We start from the raw sequence: 22,937 nt of genomic DNA on the forward strand, positions 1-22,937 counted from the left end.
TGTTTAAAAATATGGTCACATAAGTCACACATCTCTGTCATGAACTTTGGCATATTATTTGGTCATATGTTACTTGCACTGAACTAGTTGGACAAGAAAACTAAGTGGTTTCTTTAGATAAGAAAGCAAGTAAGCCGGGCGGTGGTGGTTCATGCCTTTAATCCCAGCACTTGGGAGGCAGAGGCAGGCAGACCTCTATGAGTTCGAGGCCAGCCTGGTCTCCAAAGCGAGTTCCGGAAAAGGTGCAAAGCTACACAGAGAAACCCTGTCTCGAAAAACCAAAAAAAAAAAAAAAAAAGAAAGAAAGAAAGAAAGTAAATTAATGACAGTGAACTTTCATTCTTAATATGTACAATATAGAATTCTTATAATGGGAACTATGGGGGTCCAGCTCCTCAATAGTCCACTCCCAGGGTCCAGGAAGAATCTACAACCAGTTGATAATTAATCTTTGATGACATCAAAATGAATCTACATACATAAAACTCCTTAGTCCATATACTTTATTGTTCTGTTTCTATTCTCTCTCTACAGTTTCTATTCTGCTCTCATGCCTAGCTCCTTTCGTGCCTGATTTCTCTCTACATTGATCTGCTGTCCCCTCTAAGTTCTATCTTAGTTCCCTCATCTTAGTTCTGCCCCATCTTGGTCTTTCTCATCTCGTTCTTACCCATCTGGCTCTTCCTCATCTTCATCTCATCCTCAAGTTCTCTCTTCTAGACCTTCAATCTAGTTCTTCCCATCTAGTTCATTCCACTCCAGTTCTTACCCATCTAGTTCTTTGATTCTCTTTTCTCTTCTGTCTCATCCTCAAGTTCTATCCCTCAACATTCTCCTCTAAGTATCCTATACCTCTCCCTTCTCTCCTTGTCTCTGAGGTATTCAGTTATAAACCCAAGCAACAGCAATCCTCTGGCAGAGCAAGGTCACCAGGCTTGAATCCTCACAGGGTCATAAAGGCAGGTAAGAGTTTTCCTCAGGGAGTGACCATCAGGCTTGCTTTTATAACCCAAAAAGGGAGTGGAAAGGAGGAGGTCAGCTAATGATCAGTTAATATACCAAGAAAAGGGGATTTATGTGCTCAGTCTACATTCCTAGAAGTGGTTAGGTAAGAAGTTAGAGGTCTATAATGTTAGTAAGGCTGTATAAGAAAGTAGGGTCTCAGCTTAAATTGCACAAGAAATAAAGCTCTCCTTCTGACCTAGGAGACAGGTGTTATTTCCATAAGGGTGTTTCCTTAGTTCAGGGGATCTTTTGGCCTTGGATGCTTGACAGGTATTTCAGATAAAATTTACTGTTAGGAGTTCTTGGAACCACACACAGCATACAAGAAAATCATTGTAGGAATCAGCTAATATATATACAAAAGCTAAAGTATCACCAAGATTTCTTAAGCCATGGCTTGACCTTCAGAAAAGTCCTTGACTTTTCTAAGTAGTAGCTTTTGTCATTGCAGCTGGATCCCACTACATTTTCCTGCATCTTGCAGCATTCCTAGGGAGTTGAAATGAAAACAAAATCCATAATTCATATGGCATCTCTCCATTAAATTCTCAGGTTGTCATTTCAGAGAAACTTGTAATTGGTCACCAGCACTTTCATCATCAAGGGTTTATTTTAAATATACAAATTATACTTGAATGTGATAAGCATCTCTAATCCAAAACCAAAACTATTTTAGTGCCGGCAAGTCACCACACCTGTCTTCCAGAGAGGAGCTACTGTCCAAACACAGGTATCTAGAAAACACTGAACAAAGTTGCTCTTAGACTATGTATAGAAGGTATGTATGGAACATAAATACATTTCATGTTGTCCCACTCCCAAAATTTCTCATTATGTATCTGCAAACATTCCAAAACCAAAAACATTCTAAATCTGAAACACTTTGACACTTCTGGTTTCCATTGTTTTGGATAGGAGCACATGTCATGAAAATCCATGCTCCGACATGATAAAATGTGACCTTCTAGACTTGGTTATTGAGGCTTAAAGGCTAATTCTCAGTTTCTCCTACCAACCTGATCTCAGATCTATCCTTTTCCAGGTGATTAATTTCCCTAAGGAAAAAAAATCCATGAAGGCCTTAGTGAAATATTTAATAGCAAAAGCATCATTTTATTTACCATATCAATATCTACCCACTATGCCTTGGGATGCATTATGGAAGGAAGAGAGACATGTTCAAAACAGTAAATACTCAGATACCTGTCCACAAACAAAAGTAAGATTTAGCCAAACAGAGAGCCACAAAAAAACAACTATTGAAATTCTCAGGGGCAAAAAAATTGCTTTCCAACTGAGTGATAACAGTTCTGCCTTTCCCATGAAGGAAGACTTGTCTTATGAAAAATTGGTGATTATAAAAATAGTTATGTATCTCTGGTTTTTTAATATAAAACTTCAGGAAGTGCAATTATGAAGAGTATTTTTTTTTAATCTCCAGCAAAATTTTTCTTCCATAGTCTCAGGACCTGTAGCTGAAACTAAAATACCATTGAGTTTTCTGAAACATTTCACTGGACACCACAACCTGTGTAAAAATTAGTTACTCTGAGAATCTCCGTTACGTTCAATGACCCCCATACTACAGGGTCACAAAACTTACGCGCTGGCCCTAATGTCATGTCCAATAACAGCAAAGAATGTCAGAAAGCTGGGAGAGGGTGGTGTGTGACAGCGTTCTACTAAGGGCTAAAGGGTATAAGGACATCTGGCTTCTGGCTTCCCACTTCAGCCCAGAGTCACAGTGATCTAACTCTCTGCCATGACCACTCTAGAGAATGTAATTTCAGCACTAAGGTTTTTGGTGGTGGTGGTGGTGATTTTTGGGTTTTGGTTTCTCAAGACAGCATTTCTTTGTGTACCCCCGGCTGTCCTGGAACTAGCTCTGTAGACCTGTAGACCAGGTCCATCAAACTCACAGAGCTCCACCAGTCTCTGCCTCCCAAGTGCTAGGCTTAAAGGCATGTGCCACCACTTCTGGGCTTGCACTAAGGTATCTTATAGCACATTGTTTTACAATGATAAAAATACAGACTATGGTTGATAGAAACTGGAAAAAGAAGCAAAATGGTGAAATTAAATGATAAACATTTATAGTTTAACCAAGATATTCTTTCCACTCCCTAGATTCTTGAGTCTTCTATGTTACCACCTCACAGGTTTTGTCTCATGTGTGAGGACCATTTTTTTTATTGTTTTTTATTCATTCTTATTTTTTATTATTTCTTTTATTTTTGAGATTATAATATAATTACATCATTTCTCCCCTTCCCTTTCTTCCCTCCAAACCTTCCCATATATTCTTGCTTGCTCTTGTTCAAATTCATAGCCTCATTTTTCATTAACTGTTGTTATATGCATATCTGTACATGTTCATATATGTGTATGTGTATATATATATATGTATGTGTATATATATGTATGTATATATACATATATATATACATATATATATATGTATATATATATATATAAATGCATAAATACAACCGGCCCAGCCTGTATAATGTTACTTGTATCTATTTTACCAGATCAAATGACCTTATATCTCATGGATACCCCAGCCTTGCAAAAACAGCATGGACTTGGGTAACAAGAATCATAAAAGATTGGCAATTCATTTCAACCAAAAGCAGTGTAAACTAACACTAATAAACTAGAATCATGAATTCATAAAGTACTCATTCAAGAACTGTGGAACAGACCCTTTCTAACTATCTTGACTTCTGTGACTGCTGTGACAAGTTACTATGAATTTGGTGACTTACCACAACAGAACCTCACTTCCATGGGACCCAGATACCAGTTGTCCAGAATCAGTTTCTCTGTGTGAGACTGAAGTATCAACAGTGCCACACTCCCAAGCCCATGCCTTCTGCAGCTCCTGCTGGCTGCTGCTCCTTATGTACAGCCATGTCCCTCTCCTGTCTCTACCCCACAGTCACCTGCCCTTCCCCTGCTCTGTCTGTTTTCAAGTCTCCCTCTACCTCCCCTGAGAGCACATGACTGATGGTACTTCAAGCTCATCCTAATGTGCAAGTTTGTGTGAATCATTGACTTGGAGGACTCTAGAATGACTGACGTATGAGCCAAGCCTCTGGGAAACTGTGGGAGATGGTCTAGATTATCTTAATTGATGTAAGATAAACCATCGTAGTTGTGGGTGGGTCAATTCTTGGGCAGGAGACCCTGGACTGTACAAAATGGAGAGGGCAAGCTGAGCACTAGCAAGCATATTTACTCCTCTGTTTTCTGACTGTGGACACAATGTGACTCACCGCTTCAAGCACTGGCTGCCTCAACTTCCTTGCCACGGTGAACTGAGAAGTAAAACAAATTCTTTCCTTTTCAAACCACTTCTGTCCAAGTCTGTTATCACAGCAACAGGAAAAGAAACTAGATACCTGAGTAACACAGAATAATTTCCTCATTGCCAAATCCTTAAATTGATCACCATCTACAATGATATTTTCTTCACAGTCCTAGAATCTAAGAATTAGGATGGAGATATTCTGGGGAAATGACTTTTTTTTTTTTTTTTTTTTTTTTTTTTTTTTAGCATACCACATAAACCAAGACCAGGTTCAAGAGGTTGGATATAAGCAAAGAAAATGGTGAAAAAAAGCCTGACACAGGCTCTTCTCATGTCATGGCTGGGTAAGGGCAGACGTGTGGAGAGTCTGCTCAAGGGCTCACCACCATACTTGCAGATTAATGGATTACCTGCCTTCAAGGCAATCACTGACTAATTAAGCATCTGATCCCCTTGCTGCTTCTCTAATGATTAAGATATTTACAATGAGAAGGGGCAATATTTTTACCTGGCACTCAAGTAGGATGAACATGTTCTCTGATTGTATAACAAGAATTTTTATAAAAGCATGTTAGCTCCCAAATTACCTGGAGACCACTTCTTTTAAAGTGTGCATAAGAACTGTGTCAGTGGGATAGATAGTTACAAATTGGATGACAGGATTTATTTCAAAAAGTCAAGTGATGCTCTGGGAAATATCTGGCCAGATTCTGGATTCCTGGGGCTTAGCTCTCAGCTGCTAAGGTATGCAAATGTTCCCATCCAGGGCCCAGCTGCTGTGTGCAGAAATGTGCTGATGGAACTAAATTGGGATTCTAGAGAACACAAATCAAATTGTAAGCAAAATTACCGAAATACACCAGCCCTCCTTTGAAGCATTATGGGCCAAGCAACGAAAAATGACTAATGAGTAATAATACACAGTCCTGACAGGAATCATAAGCTGGGAAGGAAGTTGCATGTAAAATAATAATAAAGAATATTAAATTGTCATGAGGCCCTGTCAGAGACAAATGAATCAGAACAGATTCTCAGCACCAGTCATTCACTCGCCCCCTTTGAAAGCGTCCCAGGAATCTGCAGACAAGGCATGCTTTCACCTGGGTTGCCTTCCTGTCAGAGGAATGCTTGCTAAGATCTGGAAGCAGCAGATAAGGGCTGGCCATGAAAGCAGAAGGCCGGGAGAGGCGTGCAGGTTCATTGTGTACTGAGAACCCAGATGGAAAAACAAGGCTACCTTAACCCACCACATATAAACAAAGCAAAGTGATTTATTCTGCAGGAGACATCCTTAGTTTGCTGGCTTTGCATTTCTTCTTTTCTAACATTGTTCTTTTTAAATACAGAGTGGGTGCTGAGGCAATAGTCAGCAAAGTGCTCACCATGCAAGCATGAGGACATGAGTTCTATCTCAGTCCCCACCTAAAAGTCCAAGCAGGGTAATGGGAATATATAACCCCTTGACGAAGAAAGAGAGACAAGAAGGTCTCTAGGGCTCACTGGCCAGCCAGACTAACCTAATCCTTGTATTGCAGGCCAATGAAAGACCTTCTCTCAAACAAAGTGAACATCTGCTAAAGAACAACATCCAAGGTTCTCTCTCTCTCTTTCTCTCTCTCTCTCTCTCTCTCTCTCTCTCTCTCTCTCTCTCTCTCTCTCTCTCTCTCTCTCTCTCTCTCTCTCTCACACACACACACAAGTTCATACATCCACACACAACCATATACATATGCACATAAATTAATACTTTAAATGAGAGGTAATGTTTTAATTTTATAATTAATGCATTCTAATTTCAAATGTAGAACTTCAGTAGTTTAATTTGGAGACTCTGAAAATTTAACTCCAAAGCATTCATCACAGTAAAAAGTGACCTCCTTGGTTCTTCAGGGCTCATCTTCATGAGTTAATCTGAGAAATTCCCTATAAAGTCTAGCCTCAGCCTCTTGGTTGTGTACTTGCTGATAAAAATCCATCACACTTCCAGAACACAAAAGTCTCTAAGTTAGAAAGGCTACTCATAGCACCTCGCCTCTTCATTCTAGATTTTGTTGACCTACAATAGCAGTTCTCAAATTTAGCTGCTCATAAGAAAGACTTGGAAATGTTTATATGCATACTAGAAGTCTAGCACCTACCTGCAAATAACAAGGAGACTTATTATTAATTATAAAAGCTCAGCCCATAGCTTAGACTTGTTCCTAACTCACTGTTATAACTTAAATTAACGCATTTATATTAATCTATGTTAATCTATCACATGCCGTTACCTCTCTTCTGTCTTGCACTTCCTGTTTTTTCTGTGTCTCCTATGCACCTAGATTCTCCTCCTCTTTCTTTCTCTCTCCAGAATTCTTACCTATACCTCATGCCTAGCCACTGTCTGTTCAGCTTTTTATTACACCAATCACAGCAATACATCTACACAGTGTACAAATATCCCACAACAGAAAAGAGCACTAGAAAGTGGAATAGAGCTAAGTGTGTGTTTAAGGAGATAACAGACTAAGAAATGAAATAAAGGGAGTGATGACCTCAGGGCAAGATCCCCCACCCCCCTCCCCCCCAGTCAAGTGTCATACTTGAGAAAAGGAATTTAAAAAGCCTTTCGAGTCAGGTGTGGTGATGCATGCTTTTAATACCAGCACTGGGAAGGTAGAGGCTGGCAAATCTTTGAATTTGAGGCCAGCATAGTCTACAGAGCAAGTTCCAGAACAGCCAAGTTTAGGCAGTGAAAGAAACCATGGAAAACAGAAAGCCAGTGAAGATGTAATTGAACGAAGAGACCATGTTCCAGCCCCAGCAAGCAGCAGAATCTGGCAGTCTCAGACACATGGTTCTAGCTTTACTGTTAAGGACAGAGGAAAGAGGTTATGGAATTTGCCTCCAAAACTAAAGAAAGCCACTGAGGCAAGGCATGTGTTGGGGGAGTCCCTGAATGGAGGCCTAGAGAGGCCCCTGAGAAAAGCTGTGAAGTTGAAGCCTGGATTGGAGAACTCAAGATGTTGGAGATGCCAGAGTCGTGGGATACTTGTCAAGGAAAGCTGCTAACAGGGAGTAGAAGCAGCCCAAGAGAAAGAAGTGTGTTACAGTCAACAAAGCTGAAAAGAGCTGGAGATCTGAAGAACATTTTGACATCAGACATGGAAATGCAGATTTTGGAGTTTGCACAGCTGGGTTTGGATATTGGTCCAGTATTTCCTCACTATGCTCCTTTCCCTGCATTTTGGAATAGTAATATATATTCTGTGCCACTATATGTTGGAAGTATGTGATCTGCTTTTTTTATTTTGATTTTACAGGGGATTACAGATAAGAGATTGCCATGTGTCTCAGAAGAGAGTTTGAACTTTAGATTTTTAAGTAATTTTGAGACTATTATAGACTATGAGGACTTTTGCAGTTGGACTGAATGCACTTTTGCATTACCATATGGCTACAAGCTTTTGAGGGCGGGGGAGAGGAATGTGGAGATTTGAAAGAAAATGAGAAAATGACCCCAAAAGAGAGTGGCACTATTAGGAGGTGTGGTTTTGTTGGAGTAGGTGTGGCCTTGTTGGAGGAAGTGTGTCACTGTAGGGGTGAGCTTTGAGGTCTCCTTTGCTCAGGCTACCCTCACTGTGGTTCATAGTTCACTTCCCTATTGCCTGCAGAACAAGATGCAGAACTCTCAGGTCCTTCTCCAGCACCATGTCTGCCTGCACACTGCCAGGTCCCACCATGATGATAATGGACTGAACCTCTGAAACTGTAAGCCACCCCAGTTAACATTTTCTTCTGTAAGAGTTGCCATGTCTCCTCACAGCAATAGAAACCCTAACTAAGACAATGACCAAACTTACCATTCAACTCTATTTACATTCTGACTTCGTTGGCTAATCCCAGTGTGGCATTAGCTACATTTTCCCACATGACAGAACACCTGAGGTAGGACTTACAAGGATAAAATATTTTGTTAAGCTGAAGTTTTCTTTGGGTGATGGCCTGATGGCTTTAGGACCTGTTGTGAAGAAGCTCATCACGGTAGAAACCTGTAGGGAGAAAACCTGATCACCTCCCAATGAGCAGGAAGGAAAGATCAAGGAAAAAAGGCCAGAATCCCAAGATCCCTTTCAAAGCTACAATGGTATTCCCTCAATGGCCTAATTTCCTTCTACTAAGCCCCAAAGATTCCACTGTTACCAACAGCACCCTGTCTGGTAACCTGACTGTGGGGGGAACTTCCAAACTCTAGCAATTGTTCTCACTAAAAAAAAGCCTTCCTGGGAGTGTTCTCATGCCCTCGCCATTCCTCCCTTCAATTAACCCATCTCAGAGCTGCAAGTGAGATAGCCCTTCAGTGTGCAACTCAGCTACATTCAATGAATACCTCAGAATTTGGCCAAATGTCTAATCATGACTATCCCTATATTCTCCTCCTCACAGAACTTCAGAACTGTACAGCATTTACAGCCAAATTAGTCTGTGTTCTGTATATTCAAAGGGTATTTAGCAAATTCTCTAGTCTCTGCCCATTAGGTCACACTGGTACCTGCCCTTAAGTTGTGACAAGCAAACATATCTACAGATACTGCCAAATATTCCATGAAAAGGAGGAAGAAATGGACCCATACCACCAGTGACAGTTCTAGCTATATCTCAGATGTCCCCAAAGTACTTTGATAGGATTGGTTTCTATCAGGTGTGGGCAGGAAGAGAGAGACTGGGCCTTATTCCAACAAGGCCACACTTCCTCCAGCAAGCCCATACCTCCTAATTGTTCGAACCCTTCTCAAACAGTATACTCCCTGGTGACCAAGCATTCAATAGCCTATGAAGCTATTCTCATTTAAACCACCACAGAATCTGTGGAATTTCAATCCAGGCTAAAATGATGTACTTTGAAATTTCCTTAAATTTACAATTGTGGGTAGAGAGGATAGAAAGAAGGTGGGCAGTAGATACTAGGTGGACTCGAACAAGAAGAGCTTCTAGTAGTCTATGGTACAGTGGGAGAATTAAGGTTGACAAGAATTTATTATTTATTTCAAAATAGATAATAGAGAAGATTTTCAATATTCTGAATATGGAGAAATGATAGATGTTTGAAATGATGTGCTAATTATCCAGATCTTGTTATAATACACTGTATGCATGCATTAAAATGTCACACTGCATCACATAAATATTATGTGTCAGGTAAAATTAAAATATATATTTAAAAATATCCCAACTGTGATTTCTCCATTATATATATTTAATTCATAAACTCTGGCCTTATGCCATAAATAATGAAAACACTAAATTACTTTATAAAGTGCAGTAGTGTTGGGGGAAGAACATAGACAGGAATTTCTTATCCTGAGAAACTCTAAGTTGGTCTTACTGGCTTCCACCGCTCATTTTCACCCATGAGCAATTGTTCAGTTCTTCATCTGCCTTGCAAAATGTGAGTATAACATACTTGCAAAGCCTTTTGAAATTGTAAATTGGGTAGAATTTTATTTGAATTCAATTTGAGTACCAAGTTCTAATTATTTGAACCAGTGGAAAAAACACCAAAAATAGGAAATTTAAATAATATAGATTTAAACACATACTGATATATGTATATTTCTAGTTTTTCTCAGCAAGAGGGAAACCATGCCCAGTACCCAGCCAACTACTCGCTGTTAGTAAAATGATGGATCTTGGAGAAGACTTACAACTGCCACATTACTAAGCAGCATAATTTCTAACTACATTCTAAATATGTGTCCTTGTCCCCACAGATAAGGTCTCTCCCTTCATCAATGAAATGTCTCAGTCAGAGAACTTACAGAAAAACATAGCGGATCCACGTCCAGAGGACAAGTGACTGGGTTGTGCCCGTCCCCACCTGATACATCAACAACATGATTCCTGCACCTACAGCTCTGGGAACATCATGGAAGAAGGAATAGAAAGATTTTAAGAAATGGAGGAACAGGAAGTTTGCTGTGAGATTTTTTTTTTTTCTCCTAGAAATATCAGAGAAACTACCCATGAATCTTCTTATCAGTATGGCTGCCTAAATAAGACCCCAATAAGGACAACACCAATAGCCATGCTAACATTGACGGGAAAGATTTTATGGAGTCTCAAACTGAAACAAAGAACTCCAGGCAACTAAACAATTCTGAGAGCAAGAGAAATAGTCTTCCCAGGGAAGAGCTCCAAAATCGGTTACCTAGCCCTGAAATCATATACGCAAGTAACCATGTAGAATCTGAGCAGGTTGTGTTTATATATTCAGTAATATATACATACATATCTACGTGTTGTGTAAATATATGTGGCTTATACATACTTATGTATTGTGTATGTGTGTGTGTTTATATATGTGGCTTTAATAGGAATTAAAGAAATAGAAGCTATTGTATTAATAATTAAAAAAACAGAGGCTATGAATTTGAGAGATCAAGGGTTGGAGGGAAGGAAAGAAAAGGGGAAATCATGTGATTGCATCTTAATTTTAAAAAAAAGTAAATATTATGAAAACATAAGGTTTATCATTTTTACTATTTGAATATACAGTTCTGTGGCTAATGTAGATTTATATTATTATGTCACATTCACCAACACCATCTCCACAGCTTTCTGTTTTCTACCAACATCAACACTTTTTGTTTGTTTCTGTTATTTCAGATAGGATGCCATGTAGTTACGGCCAACCTGGAAACTCAAAACGTAGCCAAGGTTAACCTTCAACTCCTGATTTTCCTGCCTTCATCTCTGGAATTCAGGGGTTACAGTGTGGACAGCACACTCAGTTTGCACAGTGCTGGGGACCAAATCTAAGACCTAGTGCTTTTGAGGCAAGCACTCTACCAACTGAGCTACGTCCCCAACCCCCACCATCAACACTTTTACATATCACTTCTGATAAGTATTAAGTTGATTTCCTATAGCTTTAATTAAGGTAAGTGTAAACTCTCCCAAATGGTTTTAAGAAATATATATATACAGGCAACCTTATTCTTTTCAGTTAGGTCTTGTGTGTTTCCACTGCTCAGTGCCTGACTGACCCCATTCTTCCACTGCTTGCCTTTATCAGACCCAGGGAACACGTAGCCAAGAACTCCTGGCAGTCTTGACCACTACACAGAGTGCAGTGCTGTGGGAGAGCTAGGATATCTTTTCAATTGATAAAATTGAAACATTTTAATTGATATACTTCACTTTCTTTTAAAAAGATATTCTGCTCTTTGAACAAAGGATATTATAACAAAGCAGACTCTTGGGTTGTTTGTTCTGTTTTCCAGAAGCATTCTGCTTTTAGGACAAACCATTTTTAACAAACACAAGATGATGTCTACTAAGGAAGACAATGTTTTCCCAATGCTTTAATAATACTGCTTCCTTTGGCTTCCCATCATCCTAACTTGATTAATCCTGTTCACTTTAACTGTCCTGGCTCTTGAGGAATATGAAACTGCCTTGGTACACATCTATTAAGTTACAAAAAGTCCTTTATGTTTCTAAATAAAGAAACAAATAATTATCACATTATGACAAAACTCCAAACTTTGGAATTAGAAAAATAATTTCCAGAGGTTTTTTTGTTTGTTTGTTTACGTACTGGAACCGAAAATGTTCTTATTTTGTAAAAGATAATGGATGATAATAGCGGTAGTCAGTAAACTGGCCTACAGTCAAATCCTGCTCAGGACCTCAGACAATGCCCACAGAACTCCGGGCCCTGACGTTAAAACTGACCTGTAAGGAAGGCTGTGGATTTAGCACAAAGGTAGAATACATAAGGTCGTGAGTTCAATCCCCAGTAGAAAAATATAAAAAATAGACTTCTCTGTAAGGTAATATCATGTAACAATTAAAGGAGTGTTTCCCTACAATTTCTTATTAAAATGTGTGGCAATTTTAGTTTCCATCTTTTTTTAATGAAAGGGACTACTTTTCTGATCATTTACATTTAATTTCCTGTAGTTAAGTGAATACCAATTTATCATTCTTCTTGAGATGCCAAAGCAAGTACTTAAAAGACTGAATTTGGGATTTTTGTTTAAAAAAAAAAAAATGTCTTCTCACAGTCCACAGGCTGGGATAAGCTCTGTGGGTGGGAAAGGTGGGTTTCATTCTGAGACCACATCTTGTAGGTGACCACTGTCTCCCATAGTATATGTGACCTCTTCTTCCCTGGCTCAAGGACAGCTCTGGTCTCTCTTCTCAAAAGGATACTAATCCTAACAGATCAGAGTGCCAGCATGACCCTACTTAACAGTAATTACTTCCATAAAGGGGTTCAAATGCAGTTGCTGTGAAGATATAGAGCTTCAGTCTCTAGCTGCTAATATCTTCTTAATGGAGAAGTCACGAACAGATTCGTCATCTGTACTTAGGTCCTCAAAGAAAAGTGTATAAACACAAATATTAAAGGGTTCAAGCCTTATTCGCCTAAAGTTGACTCAAACCTAGAATTAACTGTATGAGGATAATAACATACAACTCTTGAGAATGCTTCTAAAATACAGAGAAGGAAGGAGACACTACATGACGAAGGAATAATTTTTTTTTTTTTTTAATGATACAATGAAGTTCAACTGTTGGTGTTTGTTTCACGTACTTTTTTTTTTCTTTTTTTTTTGAGAATGGGTCTCAGTATGAAGCCCAAGCTCATCACGCACTCTGGATCCATCTGTCTCCACCTTCCAGGTGTTGGGATGACAAGCACATACTGGCAGCCAAAGCTGCTCACTATTTAGAAGTTGCATTCCCAATACAAGTGGGCAAAGTTTTAACACCTCATCTATTTAGATCACAGGAAAACAAACTATACATTGAGCACCTGTAGTTCTGAGCAGAGAAAAACAACATTTACTCCTGTGAGGTCAGAGCATGGGCACACACAGACCACTTACTTTGTACAAGTCCTGGCAACTGTGAATTTCAAAGCCCAAACTCTCCGCAGCAGAGAATTTGGAACAGCACACTCCAGCATTGCAGGAAGGCAACGATCCTTCCCTGCACCTCCTGAAACTTTGTAGTTGAGGTTTTCAAATTTGTACCAAATTACAGCCCCCTTGAACGCCTATACAAGGCTGTCAGTGAGCTTGCCTTCCTCACAAAATGGAAACATTGTCCAGCATTTTCTCCTTTAGCAAGAAGTTCGCCTATTCAGAAAAAAAACATGGCATACCTCAGTTAGATCTGACACAGACCTCTGTGACTGTCAGGTGTAGGAATCGTTCTCATGGGATATTCAGGGATGAATCTGCAACAATTATTTCTCTAGTGTGTATGGACACAAGTAGAAAGAGGTTTTTTTTTTTTTTTTCTGCTAGTGTAATTTTCTAAGTAGAGCTAGGCACATTTTGTTAGTTATTTTTTCTCCGTGATACAATAAAAAATGAATTAATTAGTATAAACATTCATTTAACACAAATGTTTAGTGGTGATCTATGAAGTCTCTGAACTCTTGAGCCCTGGAGCAAAAATAAAGAAGTAGGTGCCTTTTCCCGTTTTGTGAATGGGAGAACAGATGTCAGTGAAGAGTGAAGAGTCAGGAGCATTAGGTAAACAATGAACGCCAGGTGCCACTGAGACTGCATTCAGTAGAATTTCCATTCAAAACTACATCTTCTCATTCTGTGTTTCCCAGAAAAGAAAGGCCAGGGCAGAACACAAAACTGTTTCCACTGGCCTTTCTTTCTAGGTACAAAGACAATAGAATTCTCTTACCTTGGTTTCTAATTCCCCGTATCTACCCACCAAGGGAAACTGAGCAGATATTACATTAATACATAGTAAATAGCAAGACTGACAATTACATTAACAAAAGGGAACTAGTTTTAGAATGCATTGTCAGCATGTTTCATCTTTTCCACTTTGAAGACAAGAGGGGAAAGACATTTTTACCAAGGAGTAAGTGGTACATACCTGTATTGCCATCACTCGGGAGGCTGAGGCAGGAGGATTGCAAGTTTGAGGTCTGTATAAACTACATAACGACTCCAAGCCCTGTCTGGATACTTTAGCCTGAGTGTGTGTGTGTGTGTGTGTGTGTGTGTGTGTGTGTGTGCTGGACAGTTTTGTGTCAACTTGACACAAGCTAGAGTTATCTGAAATAAGGGAACCTCAATTGAGAAAATACCTTCATGAGATTTGACTATAGGCCATTTGCTTAACTAGTAATTGATGTGTGAGGGCCCAGCCCATTGTGGATGGTGCCACCTCTGGGCTAGTGGTCCTGGGTTCTATAAGAAAGCAGGTTGAGCAAGCCAGTAAGCAGCATCACTCCATGGCCTCTGTATCAGCTCCTGCCTCTAGGTTCCTGCCCTGCTTGAGCTCCTGTCCTGGCTTCCTCCAGTGATGGACTCCTGTCCTGGCTTCCTCCAGTGATGGACTACAATATAGAAGTGTCAGCCAAGTAAACCCTTTCCTCCCCTACTTGCTTTTTGGTCATGGTGTTTTATTGCAGCAATAGAAACTGTGTATAGTGGGTATACATAATAATCAAAAAAGCCATTCAGGCCATTATTAGTAAAGATTGAAATGAATACACTTAATAAAATTGTGAAGGTCACAGCAATGTTCATCAAACTCCAAAGTGTATAGAGCAGATATTCAAAGTTTTCTTTAATTTCTGATAGTTGTAGAAGATCCTGAAATTGACCAGTTGCCCACTTGTTAGGCAACTTGAAAAATTCCTGAAAGAAGTTAGCTAGGTATCTGTGGTAGTTTGAATAAGAATATCCATCACCAAATCCCCACCCACCACCAACCCCTCACCCACAACTAACCTCCCACATAGGTTCATATGTTTGAATTCTTAGTCACAAGGGAGTAGAGCTGTTGAAAGAATTAGGATTAAGAGATGTGGGCTTGTTGGGATAGGTGTGGCCTTTTTGGAGGAAGTGTGTCACTGCAGGTACACTTTGAGGTTCAAAAGCCTATGCCAGGTCCAGTGACTCTTTCTGCCACCTGTGGATTAGGATATAGAACTCTCAGCTACTATTCTAGCACATGCCTGCAGGCCACCATACTCCTGCCATGCTGATAATGAACTAAGCCTCTGAAGGTGTAAGCAAGCCTCTGATTAAATGCTTTCTTTTATAATACTTGCCTTGGTCATGGTGTCTTTACACAGCAGTGTAACAGTGACAAATGAAATGATAAGTTGATATTTCAGGACTCTTTATACATAGTAGTAATAGGTGCTCAGTAAACCATCTACTAAGTAACTAATAAGGTTTCCTTAAAACTCTAATCCCAGCACTCGGGAGGCAGAGCCAGGCAGATCTCTGTGAGTTGGAGGCCAGCCTGGGCTACCAAGTGAGTTCCAGGAAAGGCACCAAAGCTGCACAGAGAAACCCTGTCTCAAAAAACAAAACAAAACAAACCTCTATGTCACAACTACTGTGAGTCCGAGTGTATAACTGCCCTGCTGTGCTAGGAGAGAGTGAGTCAGTTTTCTTTAATGGTGTAGCCACTGGTAGTTCAGCCACACTCCCATGGAAGACCACAGATCCAAAAGTATATGTGCATCACAAATAGAACTTGATGAGTTTAATATTTTTTTCTAAAAAAGAAAGAAAGAAAGAAAAGGACACAAAGTTGAATAGGTAAGGAAGGGAGATGGAGCTGGGAGGAGATGGGAGAGGGATAAATATGACCAAAATACACTATATGAAATTCTCAAAGAACACAATTTTGAAAGCTCTATTTCTCTTGAACGATTAGGCTGTTGCAAGCAGTTCTTGTGCATCTAAAATTGTGTACTCTGAAAGATTCAAAAGAAATATGAATAAAACCTCATACCACACCACACCAAACCTCCTTACATGGACTCCCATAACCATCTCCTAAGTGGCCTCTGGCTCCTTTTGCACTCAGCCCCACATGTGGAATGAGATCTAAGTAATTTCACAGAGGTTACTACACTCCTTGTTTAAAATTCTTCAATAAATCCCAGGAACAAGAGTGCAGATCCTTTCATAGGCTAGATGAGGCTGGCTCTGACTGGCTCTGACTGGCTCTGACTGGCTCTGACTAGGTCTGACTGGCTCTGACTGGCTCTGGCTGGCTCTGACTGGCTCTGACTAGGTCTGACTGTCTCCTCTCTCCACAGTTTTCATTGGTAGGAGTGGATTTGTGAGTTGTTTAGTCTGGGTCTTTGTTTCATTTTGTTTGTGTTTATTGGGTTGTGGCTTTTAAAATGTATTGAACTTATAGCAAACAAGAGTTGTGAGAGAATCTTCTGTGTGTGTGTGTGTGTGTGTGTGTGTGTGTGTGTGTGTGTGTGTGTTGCATTTCAAATGCATATGGGGACATGTTTGTGCATGTGTATATGGAGACCAGAGTTGACATCAGGTGTCTCCCTCAGTTGCTCTTCACTTGATTTATTGGGGCACGGTCTCTTATGGAACCTGGAACTCACCAGTTTGGTTGGTCAAACTGACCAGTGTGGTGATAGTGTATTCCCCAATATATCATGCACCCTAATAAATTTATCTGAGGTCAGAGAACAGAACAGCCACTAGATAGACATAGAAGCCAGAAAATGGTGGCACACACGCCTTTAATCCTATCACTTGGGAAGGCAGAGATCCATCCGGATCTCTGTGAGTTCAAAGCCACACTGAAAACAGGCAGGCATGCTGACACACGCCTTTAATCCAAGGAAGTGAGGGCAGAAAGCAGAAAGGTTTATAAGGCGAGAAAACCAGGAACTAGGCTGGTTAAGCTTTTAGGCTTTTGAGCAGCAGTTCAGCTGAGATCCATTCTGGATGAGGGCACAGAGGCTTCCAGTCTGAGGAAACAGGATCAGCTGAGGAATTGGCAAGGTGAGGTAAGCTGTGGCTTGTTCTGCTTCTCTGATCTTCCAACATTCACCCCAATACCTGGCCTCAGGTTTGTTTTTATTAATAAGAACTTTTAAGATTCGTGCTACACACCAGCTTTCCCCTGGGAGCCCCTGTCTCTACTTCCTGAGTGCCAAGACGACAGACAGCCTTTATGGGCATACTAGAAATCCAGACCCCCGTTATACACTGAGCCATTCCTTTCTTTTTCATTTTGTTTATATGCTTTGGGTAAAAATAGAATGGGAGTGGTGGTGATAGTATTGGTGGTGTTGGTAGTATTGATAGTAATGGTAGTAATGTTGTTGGGGTGGTGGCATAGTGATGCTGCTGGTGGTGGTGATGACGGTGGTGGGGATGATGGTGTGGTGATACTGATACTGTCAGTTGTGGTGGTGGTGGTGGTGGTGATGACAGTGGTGGTGGCAATGATGATAGAAATAGTGAAGATGGTGATGGTGGTGTGGTGATAGTGATATTGTCAGTGGTGGTGGGGATGATGGTGTGGTGATACTGATACTGTCAGTTGTGGTGGTGGTGGTGGTGATGATGGTGGTGGTTTTTTTTTTTCAATCAAGTTTCAGCAGGTCAGCCATTTCATAGAACTCGCTCTTGTCTTTGTTTACAAGCCAGCCTGCACCTAACAGGCTCTTCTCCCTCTTTCCTTACTACCCTTCCTCTTTTTCACCTTTTATCCTTCAGCAAGCCAAGAGGTACAGGGTTTTGTTTTTTTTTTCTTGTGTATCACCCTTTCTGACTTCTGTAATTGTTCCAGCTATCTTAATGATAAATGTTCAAGTTATTTTATCATGATATTGCTTGTATATTATTCAATTTTGGGTGCCTGTCAGATTGGCTCAGTCTGGCCCATGGTGTGCACTCTGGGACTTTTAAAGAATGAACAAATCAATGGGTGGATGGATGAATAGATACGAATGGAGGGAAACCTGCTGGAGCCAAGTGAAGAGTCAGTGGCCTAAAGTGGCTTCACAGATCCTTCTAAATACCAGCATGGACCACTTTTAGGGAATCTAATGGCAAGGTACATTCTGGCCTAAAGGGACCTTTGCTTTGGAACTACTTAAGTCCTGTATATACATGCACTTCTACAAGCCGAGGACTGGGGCTGGAGAGATGACTCAAGGTTAAGAGCATTCACTGCTCTCCCAGAGGACCAAGGTTCAGTCCCCACATCAGGCGGCATCACAACTGTACATGACTCCAGTTCCAGGTCATCTGATGCCCTCTTTGGCCTCAAAAGGTACCTGCACTGAAGGGTAGTGGGTCCTATTACATATACTTCTCCAGATACTATTTCTATCTTCTAGAAATTTCTTTGCATTTTTCTCCAGTGAAATCTTCTACAAGATTTTCATTGTAGAAGCCTTGTGCCTCCTTGGTTAGCTTTATTCTTAGGCGTGCGTGTGTGTGTGTGTGTGTGTGTGTGTGTGTGTGTGTGTACATATAAGCTACTGGGAATGGGATTTTTATGATTTCTTTCTTGGCAATAAATATTTGGTGCATATGAAAGTTACATACTTGTACAGCTTGATACTGTATCCAGTTTTTTGTTGTTGTTGTTGTTTTGTTTTGTTTTTGTTTTTTGCTGCAAGTATTTGTCAGATCAAAGAGTTTTCCAGTGGAATCTTCAGAGCCTTCTAAGAATTGAAGATCTTCAAACAGTGGTAATTTCACTTCTTCCTGTCTTATTTTCACTTTTTATTACTCCTGATTTATTGCACTAGCTAGGATTTCAAACACTATATTGAATAAGAGTATCAAGAGGGACTGGAGAGATGGCTTACCAGTTAGAAGTACTAGGCGCTCTTACAGAGAACCCAACACTAACATGGCAGTTCACAACCACCTATAATTCCAGTTCCAGGCAACCCAACATCCTCTTTTAACCTCGGCAGGAACTGCATGCACATGGTGCACCTGCCTGCACAGGCAAAATACTCATACAAATAAATAAGTAATCATTTCAAGAAAAATATAGAGTTAGACATCCTTTGATTTAAAGCTTTACATGCCAATAAGCGCATTCTAGGTTTAAGATATGGTAAGTAAAAAAAGCGGAGTTATGTATTACCTATCTACACCTAGAGAACATTCTGCCTTAGCAACACAAAGCACTGTAGAGGATTGGTGTCACCATTATCATCAGGCAGTTGACTGAGATCTGTAGCTCATTGTCACTGCTCAACATCACAGACAGTATACTGGTATACTGTCAGATAACACTAGTCTGGGGGAAAACATCAAAATTCTAAGTTATGTTTCCATTAAATATGTATATACTGAATGTGTATACATATTTTTTGTGTTATAAAAAGTTAATATATATATGTGTGTATATATATATATATATATATATATATATATATATATATATTCCTTAAGTTAAATGGTCATAAGTCAGAGGCCTGAATTTTCAGTCCCTAAGAAGGGGGGAAAAAACTCTCTCCAGACTTTAGTCCATTTTTGTACTAACACCATTTCCTACAAAATTACTAGACATGTATATCTTCATGCATGTAAAAAATGCAGATTCTATGGAGTAGAAAAAAAAATCCCTAAAGACTTAAATACATATCAATAAAGGACAAGTTAAAAGCTGCAGCCCATCTGGGCAATAGCACACCATGCAGAACACTGTGAAACTATCAGAACAGAGAAAGATCATTGCCACATGTCCATGTGTCACATGAGCTCTCGCATAAGTGCTTCAACAAAAGGGTTAGCTTGGAAGAGGCACAGCCACTGCAGAAAAGGGGATGTGAATAAGCAATGCTTCGTGTGTAGAAGCCCTGGATGTTGTCTCCAGGAAAGGCTAGGGGTTAGAAAAGGGGGATTTCTTCTTTATTGGCTACATCCTTGTAGTGCCTAAGGTTTTTGTCGTATCTATGACATTTTCAAAAATAAATCATGTGTGTTTATATATACAAAACAAAAGCTACCCAGAGGAAGTACAGGCAGAAGAGGAAGGGCGAAACCTGGCTTGCACTATCTACCTTACTCCTGGCTTCCTGTTCTATAACCCAGCAAGCCACTGGTTTCTGTAATCCTGGCTGAGTGGCACTGGGCCTTCTTTGGAACGCAGGAACTTTGAAGGCTAGGGAGAATGCTGCAAATAGTCCTCGAAACAGAAAGACAGCTGTCCCTATCCAACACTCCCAGGACATTACCTTCTTCATGAGCTGTGCTTGCACTTCAGGTGAATCTTGCAGCATCTACTACCTTATCCCTTCACACTTAAAGAGGGCATTTATATCAGACTGCCCTATACGACTGCGGCTGCAAAGATGGAAATTAAAGCACTATCTTGTGAAAGACCTCTCTTTTGCAATGACTGTCAGATTGCCATTCTTGACAATAAAAAGAGAAAAGAGCCTGATTCAGCCTGGCCCAGCTGGAAATTTACTTGGTGAGTTCTGCTGGTCTGGTGGCATTGCTCACTGTCCTTCAGTCCAACAGCAGTGTGGAAAGCATTCCCACAACTCCTTAAATGAAATTATAACAGTATTACAGCCAATCCATACCCAAGAGCCAAAGGGAGTAATTAAAGGAGTGAATGTTTTATTCTTTAGTGTTTAATAGAATACATAACAAGTCACATAATCAATGATTCATTACTTCACACACAGCAGGGAAACCAGTATTGAGTGTTTCCATTATACAACTGGTTGTGAATAGATAAAATAAAACATTTGGGTGGATGAAAGCAATTTCAAAGTTTGAGCATCTCTGAAAAGATTTTATCTGTGTGTTTTTGTTTTTCTTTTACTATGGAGGGCTCTTATTCTTGGGTTTATGTTTTGTTAGAAAGGTCTGATATTATATTCTCCATGTACCCTTAGATTTTTAAGAAACAGCTCAAAGAGATATATCACTTAGCAAATAACATTTTTAACATTTCAGAATCCAAATAATTATTACAAATAGGATTTTGCAAGTGCCCAGAAAATTTAATTTACATGTTCAAAATTCATAGCCATGGTGAATGTTTCAATCCTTTTTCATCATATGGATATTAACAGTGGTAACTGGTGAATGTATTCAAGAGTTATACCAAAGTTTACCTGGCTATAAAGTCACAAAGACAGCATTACAATTAATGTCTGCACACTTAAAAAACACATTTTAAGTAAAGAAAACTAGCTCGAAAAGAATTACAAAAAACTTTAAGTGGCAAGTATTCTTGGTCAACTAGTCCTTCCTTCCTCATACCTACAACAGCACACTGTGTGCGCCTATCTTCTGCTAGGATTCTTCCATCTTTGTTTAATGAGGCCCAGGAAAGAATCTTAAATCCTCACTTACTAATACTTTGAGATATGTACTGTCCAAAACTGACACAAAGAAAAGTTGGCTACAGCATAACTTACTTATGGCTATGTGAAAACTTCTTCCAGGTACGATAGACTCTGAACAAGTCTATAGAATAAGAATACCGCATTTTATTCATTATGCAAGAGACAGATTGAGTTATCCCAAATATTCAGATTTTAAATGATTTGTAGTGATGAAAAACATAATAAAAATTGCAAGCAAAGTCTTGACTAAGAGTTTAACAATAAAAATACCAAGTTTACTATTTTTAAAATATGTCAGTTTTACAGTACTTGTAATTAAGACTGTAAAAGAAATTCTTAAGAAATTCACTTCCTTCACTATTTTTCTAACTATCTGCAATATAATTTATTTTACATGTAGGAGTACAAAAATGATTTGAATACTAGTTTGGAGTTCACCATAATTTGAAGAGTTAAAAAACTGTCAAAGCTTCATCATACATGGCTTTGATGTGATAACAGCATTCTATGGAAACTACAATAAAAATTAGAATACATTATAAGCACTGCCAGCTTTCTCTGAGTATTTGCACATTATGTATTTCCTCAGAGAAGCAGCACACACATTGAATATATATATATATATATGGTTCTGCTTTTTAAAAGAAGACAATTTGGGCTAGTATTATCACTTTGCTATCAATTGAAAAACCTAAATAAGAAACAGTAGAATAAAAATAGTATTAAAGGGGGGAAATTTTCTCACATCTTCAAAGAATATTTTTTTTCTACATGTTCGAAAACTTATAGTGAATGTGGTTCATAATCCACATGTATTAAAAAACAAACATCTGATATGAACATGTGCCTATTTTTTCCAACCACAATGACTGTCAACACTTCTTTATAAAAATTAGTTATTAAATCTAATGTCATCCCATTATTGATCAGCATCAAATGGTAATTTGATCAACATATGCAAACGCTTGCCTCTCTGAGACTGATTAATGCAGCCACAATTATTTGAATAGTTTACAACGTTCTCCCAGGTCATTTCAAAGATATTTTTGAGATCCTTACTCTGGTATACTAATCAAATTCACAGGTGCTAACCAATACTTTAGAACATTTCATAAGCCTTAAAGGTTTCCTCTAAAGGCCAGAGCTCAGGGAGAGAAAAGTACCCATTCCAAATGATCCTGACTCAGTCATACTATGTTCCTAGAATAAGGTGACTACTCAGACTTCACTTTGGGCTAAAAAGTACAAAGTTTTCATGCATTGGCTTCAACAGCAGAGGGCACAGTCCCTTCCAGGGAAAGAGATTCATGTACTATTCCTAAAACTAAATCCCCAGCCTTCAAAACTACAGACTAGCCAGGTGTGGTGGAATACAAAAAGATGCCTATGTGTCGACGAGACAATTGAATAGTTTTGAAGATATCATTCATAAGACTTGAGCGCAGACAAAACTTGAGCAGTTTCTCATGGCTCCTAAAGTTGTGC

The sequence above is a fragment of the Onychomys torridus genome, chromosome 9 (genome assembly GCF_903995425.1).
Source record: "Onychomys torridus chromosome 9, mOncTor1.1, whole genome shotgun sequence".
In the NCBI taxonomy this organism is placed as follows: Eukaryota; Metazoa; Chordata; class Mammalia; order Rodentia; family Cricetidae; genus Onychomys; species Onychomys torridus.